The 16,793-nt window shown below is 38.4% G+C and overlaps 1 protein-coding gene across 2 annotated transcripts in view; it reads left to right on the plus strand.

Annotated features, from left to right (window-relative positions):
- Positions 1-8,419: 8,419 nt before the first annotated feature.
- Positions 8,420-16,793, plus strand: part of NDST3 (N-deacetylase and N-sulfotransferase 3) — a 220,485-nt gene continuing 212,111 nt past the window's right edge. Inside the window, exon 1 of one of the 2 annotated variants that reach the window (XM_033215109.1) lies at positions 8,420-8,497. The gene's annotated coding sequence lies outside the window, so the exon portion shown is untranslated. Of the gene's footprint in view, positions 8,498-8,934; positions 9,183-16,793 lie in introns of those variants that run through there. The other variant, XM_033215108.1, reaches the window with a different exon arrangement.

Genomic DNA, 16,793 nt, shown 5'->3' on the forward strand with positions numbered 1-16,793 from the left:
GACATTTATTATCTCATAGTTTCCCTAGGTCAGGAGTACAAAAACAGCTTAGCTAGTTACTATGCTTAGGGCTTCACGATGTTGCTATCATGGTGTTGATTGGGCTGCATTACATCAGGGGTTTCAACGGAGGAAGAATCCATTTCCAAGCTGACTCAAATTGCTATTAGAATTTATTTTTGTGGCTGTGGTACTAGGGGCTTCAGGTTCTTGCTGGCTGTTGGCTGGAGGCTTCCCTGATATCCCAGAGCTCACAATTCCTAAAGGCAATCCATTATTTATTGAGGTCACTTGCAGTTTCTTGCCACATGAGCTTTCCCAATGTGACCATTTGCTTCATTAAGCCAGAAAGGAGAGCCACTAGAGTTAGTCTGGTAGCAAGATGAAGTCTTATGTGACATAACATAACATAACATAACATAACAAGTGAAATCCCATCATATTTGTCATATTCTATTAGTTATAAATAAGTCACAGGTCCTGTCCACACTCCAGGGGAGGGTATTTTACAAGGACTGAACAGCAAGGGGTGGGTACCATGCGGGCTTCTCCAGTGTCTGTCTGTCACAAGACAGTTCCCAGAAACAATTGCACAGTACTTCCTCCATAACCCATTGGCTAGAGCTGAGCCACACCTTGTTGGAAAATGTAGTCATTCTTTCTGCATGGTTATGTGTCTGTTACAGATGCTTTTATTGTAGAGGAAGGGGAGACTAAATATTGAAAGACAACTAGCAGACTGCCTTCCAATCAGATATCTTCCAAGCAGAAATTTTGTAACAATTAGGTGAGATGAACACAACAGCAACTGGCCATCTCAGAGGTGGTCAAATGATGTCCTATGATTATAGCTACTAAATTTATTACTACATTTAGTATTATTAATAGAATAGAAACTAAATTTCCTTAAAAAAGAAGGGTTTAAATAGAAAATTATGTTCACTTCATTTTTACACTAAAATGTAAGTCTTAGGTAACTCAATTATATCTTATAGTTAATACTTTTATTCTTATAAACATGACCAATCTGATAATCCCATATTTTAAAAAATATCACTTACCTACATATCTCTCCGCAAATTTCATAGCTTTTTCTCACGTTTTATTTTCAATTCATTCCTCTGAAGGGTCCATTGTTCTCATTTACCAGGTGAGGTGAAGCAATCAGCCCAAAGTTAAGTAACTGGCAAGTGGCATAACCGAGTTGATTTCAGGTCATGCAGCTCTACACAGATTCCACTAACATATTGTCGGCGCTAAGCCTGTATCCCAGGAGGCAGGCGGCGGATCACAAGGTCAGATCGAGACCATCTAGCTATGAGTTACTAAAATACAAAAAACTAGGGCGAGGTGGCAGTCCCAGCTACAGCTGAGAGTTGAACCCGATAGCTTGCAGTGAGCTGAGATCTGCCACTGCACTCCAGTTGGTGACAGAGACTCCATCTCAAAAAACTATATTGTCAAGAAATTTATTTCATTGAAGAACAAAAATGCGAATATATTAAGCATTTGGACAAATATTTGATGTTGGTCACACTTCAGAAATGTGGCAATATTCAGATAATTGATGACTTTCCATTTCGTCTCTCTCTGCTTGCTGTGTTTAATGTAGCCCCAACCAAAAAAAAACAAAAAAAAACAAAAAAAAACTGTTGCCCCCCCCTAGGATAGATAGGTATAAATAAAAAATAATTCTATTATCACCCCAAATCCTTTAACCCAGTTTACATTTGTTTTCTTCTGCTCTAAGTACAAAGCTATTACAAGTTTTAGAACTCTAGAGTGTCTCTGCTAACCTTAGACTCCTGCCCTGATCAACAATAGAATCTAAAGTCGTCATTTATATAAAGTCTAAATTTGTAACTTGTATATAATATATAGGCACAAATTACTAGTAGGATCTTTCAAAGATTAATTTATTAAATATACTTTACCTAAAGGGCTTAAGGAAAATAAAATTTTAAGAATTAAATTCATTTGGCCAATCAATATTATTTACCTTTGCCTTTTCCAGAGTGCTGAACTGTATCCTGTGAAAGGAATACTAAATGATTATGGTTCCCAATAATTAAAATGAGACTTTGTAGAAAATTATTTTGTGCTTGACCATTAGTTCTCGTAATTTCATTTCATTTAGGTGTTTGAATGCTTGAGCTCAAGTGTGAGTTTTAAGAAAAATAAATGAGGGCATCTACTCTCTTATCTTCCGGAATGCAAAAGATGTGGTGCAACACTTCATTTTAGCACTGTGTGAACAGCATTTCCATTGTCTATTTCTTCTGTTACTCTTAAGGGTATTTGTTCATGTTTTTGGGGGAGAAAAACATATGCACAGATAGTTCCATTTTCCAATTAAATTTTCATTTTATATACTCACAGTACTCTAATTCTAACTCAAATGTTTGGTGGAGAATTCAGTCAAAAAGCCTCAAGTCTAACAACATTGGATTTATCAATTCATAATGGACAGGGCGTCTCAGTTTTCTTTGTTATTTCTCTTTTTTCTAACAACTTATCATATCACTTTTTCAAAAACATACTTTCAAAGGAGCTAAACTAATTCATACATCTCCTACTTCTTGAATATTTATTTTCTTCAACCTCCTGAAATCCAAGGATGAGATATAATGGAAATACATCACTGTAATATGGTAGAGAAAATATTCTGAAGTGTTTATGAAGCCTGTTTTCAGATAAAATGAGAGAGAAATCATCCATTTTATTCTCACAATGAATCTCTCTTGTACTACATGGCATAAGGCCAAGCTGTAAAATGATGTTTTAATGTTGCAAGCTAGATCAAAGAAACACCTTAATGATATTTGGTCCTGCCTGAATATTACAAGTTAGCTTTGAAGACTCAAATTATTCTACAATCTGTTGATTGCTAATATTTCCCCATTCAGATGGAACAAAATGACAATAATTTCAACAGTTTATGCTAAACCTATAGATATGAATATGTTTTTAACTACCAAAGAGTCATTACCCAAGGCTTGTAATTAACTACATACCTATGATCAACACATAAGAGTTTAAAACAGTCTCACGTAGGGAAAAAAGCTATTCTGGAGGAAAACACATTCAGAAATTAAACAGAAAACAGTGTGTAGAGATAATTTTTGGCTAAGAATTTTTTTTTTAATTAAGACAGGATAAAATAAGGTTTTTCCTTCAGCAGGGATCGTGTAAAACACTACCTCTTCTACTAAGAAAATAATTTCTTTCTCTTCTTTAGTGTGTTTTAAATGATCACTGATGTGCAAGGCAGTACACCTGGAGGAGAGGGACACACAAAACGAATCAGTAATGGAGGCAGCCCTCAAGGAGGTAAGAGTGCAGCACTCATTCTCCCATTTCCAAATTTTGCTATTTTTACCGTGACAAAGGCTGTATATTTTTGAATAAATCATTTTATTTTCTTTGATAGTTTGCCTAATTGATTATATGAAAAGCTAATCAGAATACTCAATTTACTGTATATTTACTATGATAACCATAAAAGCAGAAAATTAGCTTTGAAAATCAAATAACTTATTTAGTAACACACGTTCATTTTTATAGACACACATAAAGACACCAGGTTCTCAATAATGCTCTAGTCCAGGGGTTCTCGAAGTATGGCCTCAGACAAGCCCCATTTACATCACCTAGGAAATTGCTAAAATGTACATTCTCAGGCCCTACCTCCTGATCTACTGAATCAGAAACTCTGAGGGTGAGGCCAAGCAACCTGCGATTTAATAAGCCCTCTAGCGATATTAAGGCACACTAAAGTTTGAGAATCACTGCTCTAATCTAGTCTATTAAGCTTTAAAGTGGTGTTTCATAAAAATAAGATGAGACTTTAATACTACTAATTCAGTCTTCATTACTTTTCACAGGAAATGTTTGCAAGGACACTTAGAAGCAGGTAAAATTTATCTTTCTGTGGCTTTAGGGCAGCCAGAAAGGGGCATACCATCTCCTTCCTCCTTCCTCCCAACCATTTTGCTGAGATTTTTGGTTTTGATGTGTTTTCACTTTGACACCTCTTGAGACAATCAAAGTTGGAGTACATTTCCTTGGGCTGAGTTAGCAGTTCCTAGCTAGAATACGATTTCTATTAAATCTTCACCCTATTACCTTTAAGCTGCTTAACAGTGTCATTAATTACTATAAAGTCCAGGCTGAAGATTTTTAAAGAAATTGTAATCTTATAGCTTATTAGCTGTTTCAAGTTAGAAGTACTAATATGTCCTATATAAATACCTGTACTTTTTAATATTTGTCATAATAGAATAATACATGGCTTTAAACTAGACATTGAAAAATAGTAGAGAACTCTGGAAATTGAAATTAGTTTCCCAAAAGTCTTTTATAATCAGCACCCTCCGCACAGAAGCATTTAGATAAAGGACAAAAACCATCAAAAGATATAAATAATTTTTAACTTATATAAAGCATAAGTTATTAAATCTCTATATTATCATAAGTTGCTATTCTATGTCTTTGGCGTCAGTGACTAAATACAAGGATGATTTCAATATTAAAAGTACAAGTTTTACTTTTTTCTTTGTTTTAATGATTTCTTTTTTCTTCTTTTCCTTTTTTTTCTTTTCTTTTCCTTTTTTTTTTTGAGATGGAGTCTAGCTCGGCTGCCCAGGCTGGAGTGCAGTGGTATGATCTTGGCTTACTGCAACCACTGTATCCCGGTTTCAAGCGATTCTCCCATCTCAGCCCCCTGAGTAGCTGGGATTAGAGGCTCTGCCATCATGCCTGGCTAATTTTTGTATTTACTGGAGACAGGGTTTCACTATGTTGGCCAGACTGGTCTTGAACTCCTGACCTCCGGTGATCCACCCGCATCGGCCTCCCAAAATGCTAGGATTACAGGCGCAAGCCACCCCGCCCGGCCCTTTTTAATGATTTCTATAGGGTATTAATGACCAGCAGATGCTTCCTTTTGTGTCTGAGGCTGGGATTCTAATAAAAATATTTTATATTGTCCCAAGGCTTCTCAGAGTTTAGCAGAAGTCTGAGCCTCTTCCATTTTTTGAGATTCTCAGTATTTATGTAAATAGTAATAACAGAAATGCCAAGAGTGGTTACAAAAACTATAGTATATCCCAAAAGGCTAAACTAAACATAATCCATTTATCCTATTAAAAAATATTGCAGAAGTTCAGGCCGGGCACCGTGGCTCATGCCTGTAATCCTAGCACTTTGGGAGGTCGAGATGGATGGATTGCCTGAGCTCAGGAGTTCAAGACCAATCTGGATGACACTGTGAAACCCCGTCTCTACTAAAATACAAAAAATTAGCTGGACATGGCGGCATGTGCCTGTAATCCCAGCTACTCAGGAGGTTGAGACAAGATAATCGCTTGAACCCGGGAGGCAGACGTTGCAGTGATCCGAGATCTTGCCACTACACTCCAACCTGGGCAACAGAGTGAGACTCCATCTCAAAAAAAATAGATGATAGATAGATGATAGATAGATAGATAGATAGATAGATAGATAGATAGATAGAACAAGTTCATGTGGAGCTATTTGAAGTGCTTCACAAATATCTGGCCCTGAACCAGATGGCCTTCTCCACCTCTACTTGGGCACTGCCACGGTGTTAGACTAAATAGGAATATCTCTCTGGAGGAAAATTGTTCGCTGGCCTTAGTATCCCTGGGTTAGGAACAGAAGATGGGAAGGGAGGACTACAGGGGGCAATAGTTGGCCCTGCTGTCTGTCTCTTCTTACCTCTCTGCTGGGCACACAGCCCAGGAGTGAAAGGAAACATAGGCAACATATCAATCTTCCATTACATGTGTGTGCAGATGAGGACTTCTCTAACAGAGCTATAAGATTTGAGGATCTCATAGGAAAAGATAGCATGACCCTAAGCTGTTTGTAATTCCAGATGGATGGTTGGAAGGAGCAGTAGCTGGTGAAGGTAGCAACTCTCCCAAAAGCAATGAGAAATTTGATTATGTCTCCTATCCAACTTAGCTGAAGAAAACCCCAAAATACAGTCACAAGAACAGTAAATATCTTATTTTGTAGAAGAAGTTTTTCTGGTTTTTTGTTTTTGTGCAGAGGAGGTAGAAAAAGAAAAGGAAAAGTGAATACCATTTCTGAATCTGCCTACATTCCCTGAAACATTTAGGAATTTATGAATTCATGAATCTTGTCTATTCTCTGAAATCTTGTAGAAGAGCCTGACCTCCTATTGCTATATCAATATAAGGGACTGAAGGGCAGAGAGTGGTGCTGCTTTTCTTTTTTCAATATTATTGTATTCCCAGAGCCATTTAGTAGGTGTGCAATAATTTTTTCGATTACTAAAATGATGAATGCATGGCTGCTCGAAAGACAGGGCAGGCTCTCTCTCGGGTAAGGAGTACATAGAAAAATAAATGTAGGTTCTTAAAATTCTTGAAAGGCACAAGACTTCCAGGGGACACTCCAACTAAAAAATAAAATAAATAAAACTAATCTAATACATGTTACTTGGCCAAAGAATTCTAGCATCCTGACATTTCTGTGGGCTTCCAGGAGAAGCAATTGGTTCAGTCACTTCTGTAACCCCTCTATCACATATAACAAAAAGGATATATAACTCTCTGGCTTTAAAAAAAAAATTCCAACTAATCCTTTCAGGACATTGGGTTCTAATTGAAGGCCTTGCATTACGAATCCAAATACTCTGATAAAGTTAATAAACAACCAGAATATTTAATTTCTGTATCATCTTTTGGGTCTCTTTCGGTTTCAACAGACAGAAAATGCAATCCAAGCTGCCTTAAGACAAAAGTGAATGTGGCCGGGAGCGGTGGCTCACGCCTGTAATCCCAGCACTTTGGGAGGCAGAGGCGGGCGGATCACGAGGTCAAGAGATCGAGACCATCCTGGCTAACATGGTGAAACGCTGCCTCTACCAAAAATACAAAAAATTAGCCAGGCATAGTGGCCGGCGCCTGTAGTCCCAGCTACTCCGTAGGCTGAGGCAGGAGAATGGTGTGAACCCGAGAGGCAGAGCTTGCAGTGAGCTGAGATTGCGCCACTGCACTCCAGCCTGGGCGACAGAGCGAGACTCTGTCTCAAAAAAAAAAAAAAAAAAAAAAGTTAATGTATTTGTTTATGAATGAAAATATCCAGAGATAGAACTTATTACAGCCATAGCTCGATTCCAAGCTCGAAAATCTCCATCTGGGTTTCACTTTTCTCCCACTCCCAGGTCTGCCTTCCTGAGAATCAGCTTTATTTTCAGACTTCTCATGGAAACACGAGAAGCTCTAAGCTCACATCTTCATTTTGCAAAGTCCAGTAGAAGAGTCTACTTCCTCAAGGGAAGGAAAAAAAATAAAAAAGTCCCAGAATGGTGGTTTTGTCTCTGATTGGCCAGACTTGGGTTACATACCCACTCATGCTACCAGGACATAAAGCTACCACTGGCCAGACCTGAGCTGTGAATCTACCTGCGAGTCAGAGCAGCGGCTGACATCACCTAAAGCAATTGGGCTGCGGGGTGGGATCAAGTTGTTGGATCTTCCAAAATAAACTGGGGTACTGTTTCAACAAGAGTGAGTGTTGGGAAGCAAAACCACAAATGGCCAATACAAAGTATCATTAGTAGACCCACTTAATAAAATTCACGTTAGTGGAACCAAATGAAATTTTTAAAAATATATATCATTCGATTCAGACTTCTACTCATACTATAGTTCTGGAGAGGGTAACCTCACACCTTGAATCCAAAATATCTCTTCAGTTGCTGGCCTTCCACTTGTCTTCAGGAGCTGGAACACATGGCCTTTAAAAAAAACTGGAGAACAGAGGAAACTCTTGCAGCCTCGCAGCCGCCCTGTGTCCAGTGCCAACCGCAGGAGCGCGATAGGAGAGGACCGCGCGGCTGCGCCCCACCCTTCCAGCGTCGCCTTGGGGACTCGCACCCCTTTCCCTGGCCGCACAAGACGTTTCATCCTTGGCGGCCGCCGCCAACTCGCCGGGAGGGGCGGTCGGAACTGGCAGGCCGGGGCGGAACCCCCGGGGTCTCCTTGTCCAGGCCCGGGCAGCCAGTTCCGCAGGGCCGGTCCGGGCGGGAGCCCGGCCGATGGAGGCGGCTCGCGTCCTCAGCTCCCGCTCCCTCCCCTTCCCCGGGGTGGGCGCGCGCGGGCCGGGAGCTGGGAGGCGGCGGCTCCCGCCTCGGGAGGCGGTGGCGAGGGCGGCGGCGGCGGCGGCGCGGCCGGGCGGGTCCCGGGACCGCTGTTCTCCAGCGCAGGAGTCCCCGGCGCGCCCACTGCTCTCGCCCCGCAGCCGCTGCCCGAGCAGCCGGAGTAGCCACCAGCTGTGTCCGCGGAGATCCAGGTCGCGGAGGGGAGGGGTCTCCCGCTCGTCGTCCCCGCCGGACCCCGGGCACCGCGTAGCACCTGAGAGCCACCCGGACGCGGGGCCCTGGGGAGCGGCTGAGGTCGAAGACCTGAGGGAAGGAGGAGCCCGCGGACGGCTGCAGCCCCAGGTAATCTCCATGGAGGACGGGGCCGGTCTTCTCCTCGCCCAGAAACCCGAGCCGGGCGCCTTGGAATGCGGACTCCAGAGGCGGCACCTCGACCAGACAAGTTTCTCGCTGCTTGGAATGAGGGAGTCGTGAAACCGACCCTCGTTTTATTTAACCAGCTTTTTTTCTCCTGTTTTAAATAAGTTTATTTAGACAATGGAAAGAAAAAAACAAACATCCTCTTGAGTGACTGTGGGTTAGTAAATATAATCCTCAAAGTTTTTCATGGTGTGGTTATTTGCTTGCGCATATTTATTAACCTGTTAACTCTTCCGCTAGTCAGAAAATTGACATGTAAAATATTCTTTGAGGAACGTTGCAAGTTTGCTGTTGTATTCGGGCATCCTGTTATTTATCAGCTTAGCTAGCATCTGTCTTCCCCCGAAGTGGTACCAAAGCCGGTCCCTTGGCGACGGATCTTGCATGTGACACTCTTGCCCTCTAGTGCCTCACCAGCTTGGTAGCAGTTTGATGGCTAATATTAATAAGATGTTACATAACATGAGAGTACTGGGCCAGGACTGGTGTTGCTGCCACTTGTAAAGTCAAAAAGCCTGAGCCGATGGTAGCGAGTGGTACTGTTTCCGTTTCTTTTCCATCTATTGCAACTTTCTCAAGCATTTTCAGCTCTGAACTTTAATTCCAGGTAAGTGTATTTATTTATTTATACTGTGCATTAATGCCTCACTCATAAATGTAGGGGCTTTTAAGAGATAACAACTTTGTTTTCAAATAATCTAAAAATTTCAAGATTGAACAAGTGCCTCATTTTATTCTTGAAGAAGAAATATAGAGCATTTTGATTAAATTAAGTGAAACAAAGGACCATCTCATTCAGGGATGATTGTAAAGCTTCCCTTTCATAAGATTACAGTACTAAAGAAATGACCTCTTGTAATTGTTTAAGATATCCACCAGCTTATAATGATTCTGAAGTAGATTTGTTGAACAGATCACATGTCTGTTGCTTTGACAGAATTTTGTAAGGAACATCAGAGACTTAAAACTAAGCTACCTGCCTATCTATACAGTAATGATTCTCAAAAGGCTTTCTATTTGATGCAGTTTATAGATATTATTTAAAACTATACGATTAATAAAATTAAATGAAAATGGAAAGAATCACTCTAGGTATCAAATATACAGAAATTTTAAATATAAAGAAAATAGATATATCTTCTATTTAATATATCCATTTTGTGGGGGCAAGTAAAAGCAGAGTGACATCTTTAAAGGGTTTACTCAGATCCTTTTTCAAATAGTTTTTCTAATAGCTGGATGCTGTTTAAACATCAGAGTTATTTAATGTTGAAAATGTATTACTATCTATATTCTCTATAAATGTATTTAAATATAGCAACATATGCAATCTGGAAGAGTTTAGAAGAAAACAGTTCTAGACAATGCAAACAGCTACATTCTTAATACATTTGTATTAAATTAAAATACAAATCAAATATTGAGATGGGTGCAACTGATCTGGGACACACTCTTTTTTTCTTTTGCCCTTAGAAAATATCATGTTATCAACTACTGAGCAATGCTGTTCACCACCAGAGAGCAGAATGATATGGCAGAGAAACTCTAGAATATCTGATATTCAGCTGAAGGGATTTTTCCCCCTTTTTCTTCATCCATAGCCTCCTATCAATATTATATTTGAGATGGAGATTTCAAATATAAGTTTGAAAGAGGCTCCTTTTTATAATGGTACTGAACATAAGAAAAGGCTTGCCTAAGATAAGCTCTTTTTATTTTAATTTCTCTGGTTAACACAGTATCTTCCATTTCTAATTTTGTTATCGTTTTTCTTTATCATCTTGATGGTAAAACAGAAGATTTGTTTCTTTGTGTAAATAATGTTAATTATAAGCTTGTCACATGAGTTAATTTTCTTCATAGTCTTTAAAATGAAGGATCCTCACATTACTAAAATGTTTTAGATAAAATAAAACTTATCGCTTTCTGGAGATATTTATTATAGTTTAGTTTGGTGGAGTTATATATGCCTTCTCTTTTAATTAATTTTCTTGAGAAAAGCATTATTTCTGAACATTGCAGCAAATATTAATTTTTGGTGTAACTGAAAAGTTTGTTAAAAAATATGTAGTAGAAGAGATAAGCAGGCATTGGAGGTTCTTTTTCTAAGCCATATGTTCTGCTAAAGAAGTTATTATAAGCTAAAATGTAAATATTTCATTGTCTACCCATCATTTCAAAATTTTAAAGCTGTAAAGAAATTACAATTTTTTTCTTTTCATCTTGGGACTCTGATTATATGACTTCCTTGAAACCTGGTTGAGTTTCAGCTGCTTTTTGGTGATTAGAGTCAATTTTTAAACTTAAATGTGCATTTGTTAAGATGCAAAATATATTTTTTAAAACTACATATAAATACTTTGCGATTTATATACACTATAAAATCAGGGAAATTAAATTAAGGATAAAAACACTATTCTCAACTAAATGAATGCCTTGAATTTCTAATTGCTTCACAGTTCAGACAGTAAGGGAAAACAGTGGAAGTTTACTTTCCCTGTGCTATGTCTATTATAAATGAGCATTCATACTGAAATGCATGAACTCTGAACACCTGTCCAGATTAGGGAATACTGCCAGGCCACAAAAGTAACGACCTACATTATAAAGATAATTAGTCTGAACAATGCTCAGAACTATTTTATGACTGAAGTTTCTCTTAGAATAGTAAAGGGTGATTTTAATATTTCTTTGTTTGTTTGTTTATAGTAAAAAACTATACTCTTAGATACCTGGATATCACAATGAGTGACTTATTCTTTCACGTTACTCTAAACATTTTCATTGATTTCATGTAAGTTATAGGACAAGAAAAAAGTAGTCAGGACCTACTACAATTAATTAATGTCTGTAATAAATTATTTCCCAAAATCTTCTACAAATTACCGAGGGCTATAATTCTTGATTATCTGTTGCCAAATAAGAGCTTAAAAATAAATTAGTGCAGTCCTATCCTAAAACTTTTAAGCATCTCAATGGTGAGTATCCATTTTACATACATTTCATTGCTGAATGTTTTTGTTTCATTAAAGTATTTGAAAATAACACAAAAGTAGACCTAAATTCTAGGTCTGGCTCTGCCAAGAGAGGAGTGGCCTTGAACAGCTCCCTTGCTGGCTCTGGGGCTTGATTTCTTCACCTGAAAAACGAGGATTCCAGAGACCCTTTTTTATCCTATTTGTTCAACATTTTAGAAATTGCTCTGGAGGACAGAACGAAGACAGATGAGAAAACATCAGTGAATAATACAAAGTTTAACTTGATGATAGGTACTACTGTCTAGATTTTTGGTAGTAGGGATATTACAGTTTATACTCGTAGAATGGTTACCTTGTACCAGGCCCTGTTCTACTTTACATATTAATTTTTAGCTCATATAACCTTCACAAAGATTATTTAAGGTAAATATTATTCCTACTTCACCAATGAGGAAATTGAGGCACTGAGAGGTTACCTACCTGCCTAAGATCACATCCCTGGAAAGTGGTGAAGCTGGTATTCAGTTTGAGTCTGGCTCCAGCACACATTCCTTTAACCATTATACTACATTGTCTCTCTATAGGCTTCAAATATTTGTTCTTGATATGCCTCTTGATGTAACAGAGGCAATCCATATACCACTCCAACAATTTCCACCACTTCTGTTACATATGAAAAGCTCATTCATTCACCCAGAAGGTATTTACTAAGCATCTACTTTTGCGCAGTCCATAGGACAATTAAACGTGGTGCCTTCCCTAGTTAAGTATATATGGTCTAGTTCAGGTGATTTCTTTGTCCTCTTTTGCTACCCCTGTTAGGTTGAGTCTCACTTGTTCCAAAAGGTGCCCAAGGTAACAGAAGAATAATTTACCTGACTCCTTTATTGATGTGTCCATAGAATAGAAAGTAATACAAACTTCAACCTCCTCAAGACTCCCTATATCATATTTATCTCTACTCTGTTTGCATCATCTTCTCTCTGCAGATTGGCTGTCTTTCCTTCTCTGGTTCATGTAACCTGCCCTAAAACATAGCCAACACTGATCTGTAACTTTACATCTTATGGTCCAGGCAACCAGTGAGAGGCCAGGTTAACACTCTCTTGTTCCCATGAGTCTAATGAAGGACAAAGAAAAGGTTTGGATTAGACCCTAAAAGCTGCATTGTCAGCACTCATATATGTCATATGTGAGCACGTGTGACAGAATATGTCAGCATGTTTTGATGCATGCATTCTGGTCCAATCTTAGAAGGTAAAGGCAGACATTTTCCCCCTTTAGTCATATAGGGCAGAATCAACAGCAAACAGCAGTGGGGTGGTTTTCTTCTCTTGCATCACTGGGTGGCATAACACTGAGGGAGGTGAATAAAATATATTCTTCCCTTCATAATTTCTAATACAAAGACGGAGGGAGAATAACAATAGAAAGTCATTTTCCATTTAATGTACCAAACAAAGCTAATGTCCTCAAGTGCAGCTTTTCTCCCATCCATCTTTTAAAAATTACAGTACTAGAGACGGAGTGTATTCTTGGTCATACTCCATGTAAATCAGCTTCTTACTTGCCTACCACAGCAGGGTTTAATTAATATGACACAATTTCACACATTCTTTCCTGAAGAAAAGCTCGCTCTTGTCAATTTTTAATATTATTACTAAATTACTTTTAGCAAATCCATGTATTTGAGGCCTCCCACTGCATTTTTCGACATTATAAAATATAGTTTTATAATTCATTCCTTTTTTCAGAAAAAGGAATATTGTTCAAGATCTTTTAAATATCTTTCATTTATGTTAGAACCTGAAGCTCTTTAGTTATTAATACTCATTTTCCAGATGGTAATCTTTTTTCACTTTTCTTGTACTGCCAACTTTAACATGATTCTATTTCATTTAGAAATTGATTTTTACTTTGGGATGATGGTGGGTGTTAGTGGAAGAGAAAAGATAGGTTACATTGACAAGCAGGCACTTCCCCTTGCAGATACTGCAATACTTTGCAAAATATATGTTTGTATATATTGAGTTCTTTCACTATGTTATGGAATTGTCTGTGATTCCAAAAACTAATTGCTTCCTCTGCCTTTTGTTAATGGTAAATAATTAATAGCTAATATTTGCTTGGTGGAGTCTTTTTAAAAACAGATGCATTGCACAGCAACTGTATTCACGCTGAATTCTGAAAAATCTCATAATGGAAAAAATAAGTAGTTGAGTAAATTTCGGTGAAAAGCACATCCTGGATATGCCTGATTTATGGCTCTGATCAAGGTGGTCACTGCTATTCGCAATGTTTATATTATCGCCTTGACTGTTTGAGGCCAGTGTGACTGATGAAGGTAGCCGTTCATGCAAGATGGTTTGACTTAAATATTGCCCTAGTTTGTGAGTGCCAGCTGCTGTTTGTAAAATTTAGTAGAGGCCTTTTTCACTCATTCAACAAATATTCAATAGGCTATTCTCACTAAGCACTCTATTAGACATTAAAAATACAGAAATGAACAGGACGAGTACTTACAGATGCTTCCAAGCTATGGAGAAAAATTGCGTAACTAATTATAACAGAAAATCACATAACTAATTATAACTTTGGAACCCATAACAGAGGTAAAGTAGAGAGTGATGTGAGAATGTGTACCAGGGAGGCCTGATGGATCAGGGGGATCAGGGAAGACTTTTGTGAGGCAGGGATATTTATACTTAGAACCATAGGATTTGGAAGATGAAACCAGATGGGGAAGTGAAGAAAAAACTTTCAGACAAAGGTAACAGCATGTAGAAAGACCCTGAGACAGAAAAGGGATTATCTCTTTTGGGAACTGAAAGAGGACCCACTTGCCTGGAACTTAGAAGGGAGAGCATCATGTAACTAGGCCTGAAAGATAAAAGTGGGAAGCATCCCACACAAGGTCTTGTGGGACATGTACAAGAATATGAATTTTAACCAGCAAGTGAAATAAGCAGTCATTGACAGGATCTCAGCTGGAAAGAAGCAACAGATATCCACTTTGATGCTGCATTGAGAAAATGGTAGAAGGAGCCAAGAACATTTGTGGTGAGATTAGTTGCTGCAAGTAAAAGAAAGTGTTAAGGATGTACGTAGGTGATTGTGGGACCATGAGGACGGTTTTAGCGGAAAGATCATACATTCAGTTTTAGATAGGTTAAGTTTGCTTGTGACATGATTCTAGTGGAGCCAAATAGTGGCTGGAATATAATAAGAAAGGGCACAGTCGATGTGAGTTGTTGTTGTTATTATATCAAGTTGATAGTTCAATATAAAATCCTAGAGCTTAGAGGAAGGAGGTCTGAGTTACGAATGAACATTCGGAATTTACTAGATTGTAGATGGTAATGAAAACCAAGAAGTATATGAGCTCATCTAAGGGAAGGGGGAGGGGTGAAAAGAAGCCCAAGGACATGGTGCTGGTTATGCCTCTGATTGAGCCTTTATTTGTTCTAAGATCCATCTGACTTTAGATCTCTGCACTAAGGGTGGGTTTATATTCTTCCCACACCTCTACTTAAGCTAAAATGCTCATAGCTGTCCCTTTATGAACGCTTAGTGTATGAAATGTCATTGGTCATCTTCAGGATATTTCCCGCATTTCCTGTGATATTTCTACTATCATCATCATAGCAGATAAATTTTGTTTGTTCACTGTATGTGCCAAACACTATTATAAGAGTTTGATTTTTGTTGTTGCTGTTTTTGAGACAGGATTTTACTCTGTCGCCCAGGCTGGAGTGCAGTGGTATGATAATGGCTCACTGTAGCCTCCACCCCCCAAGCTCAAGCGATCCAACCACTTCAGCCTCCCAAGTAGCTGGGACCACCTGCCACCATATCTGACATATATATGTCTGAATATATATATATATATATATATATATATATGTATTTATATATAATATTGCATTTTTTTGTAGAGATGAGGTTTCGCTGTGTTGCCCAGGCTGGTCTCCACCCCTGAGCTCAAGTGACCTGCCCACCGCAGCCTCCCCTTGTGCTGGGATTATAGGGGTGAGCCACTGCACCCAGCCTCTAAGAGCTTTAACCCTCATTAAAATCCCCTTAGGAGATATCACAGTAGCTCATTTTCTTAGAAGGAAACTGCAGCATCTAAAGATAATAGCTGCCCAATATGCATTTCCTACTTGTTCCTAGCATGGAAGGATTGCGTTGCAGTTATCTTCCCAGGCATATGGCATCTTTGATGCAGGCTGTTGGAGTTCATATTTCAGTTCTACCTCTACTAGCTGTGACATCATGGGCAGGTTACTTCGCCTCTAAAGGGTCCAACACAATTTCAGTACCTATGTAAGTGTTTATTAATATTAGCTGCATTACTATTGTTATTCTGTATCTTCCCATCTCATATTATTTCCTTCAGGGTGCCTTATAGGAAATCTTGATGATGTAGTGACATTTATAACTTATTCAACCTTGTAACTTTCTTGAACCTAACTATTTCAGAATGCCTAAGTGATTCGTTGATTTTCAAAATTTAGAATAGTTTCTTGATCACTCAGCATAGTCCTTATCATAGGTTGAATATGGAGGAGAATTCAATTACAACTGTCAGGTCTGTACTGTTGATCAAGACAATTGTTTCCATGGGAACTCTCTCACGTGAAAGCTAGTATGCTTGTTCTGTACTTATTCAGAGTACCCTACTGACCATGCAGAAGTCTTCAATTTTCTATGTATTTTTTGAAAGCATTTCAAGAACACATTCATCACTATACTGAAATGTTTACATGTTGATCTTGTTGGCTTTTAAAAGTATTTTCATCTCATTTCTTTTTAAAAAATTGGAAAAGTTACTGGGAAAAAAATATGAGCCCTATGCCCTTGGAAATTTCAGTCTAACAAGGAAGACAGACATTAGACAAATAATATTGTTAATATTTCATAAGAGTTATGATAAAGTCTCCAAAGGGAGCCTGGTCTAAAGAGGAAGAATAGAGTTGGTCAGTAAAGGCTTTCCTGAGGAATTGGGTTTTTGTAGCACATTCAGATGTGCCTGTAACCTGTCAATTCCAAAGATTTTCTTGACTTTTTTATTTGTCTACATCCAACTATTTTATATAACATTGTGATGTTGTTATCTAATCATGTATAACTTAGTCCATATATCTATGTGAATCTGAAGTGTTCATCACTGAGTCAAGCCAATTTCCCCTCTTAGTTTTATGTTTCTATTATACTGGCATCTTTATCTTCTAGTCCCC

The sequence above is a fragment of the Trachypithecus francoisi genome, unplaced genomic scaffold (assembly GCF_009764315.1).
Source record: "Trachypithecus francoisi isolate TF-2019V2 unplaced genomic scaffold, Tfra_2.0 Lachesis_group1, whole genome shotgun sequence".
NCBI lineage: Eukaryota > Metazoa > Chordata > Mammalia > Primates > Cercopithecidae > Trachypithecus > Trachypithecus francoisi.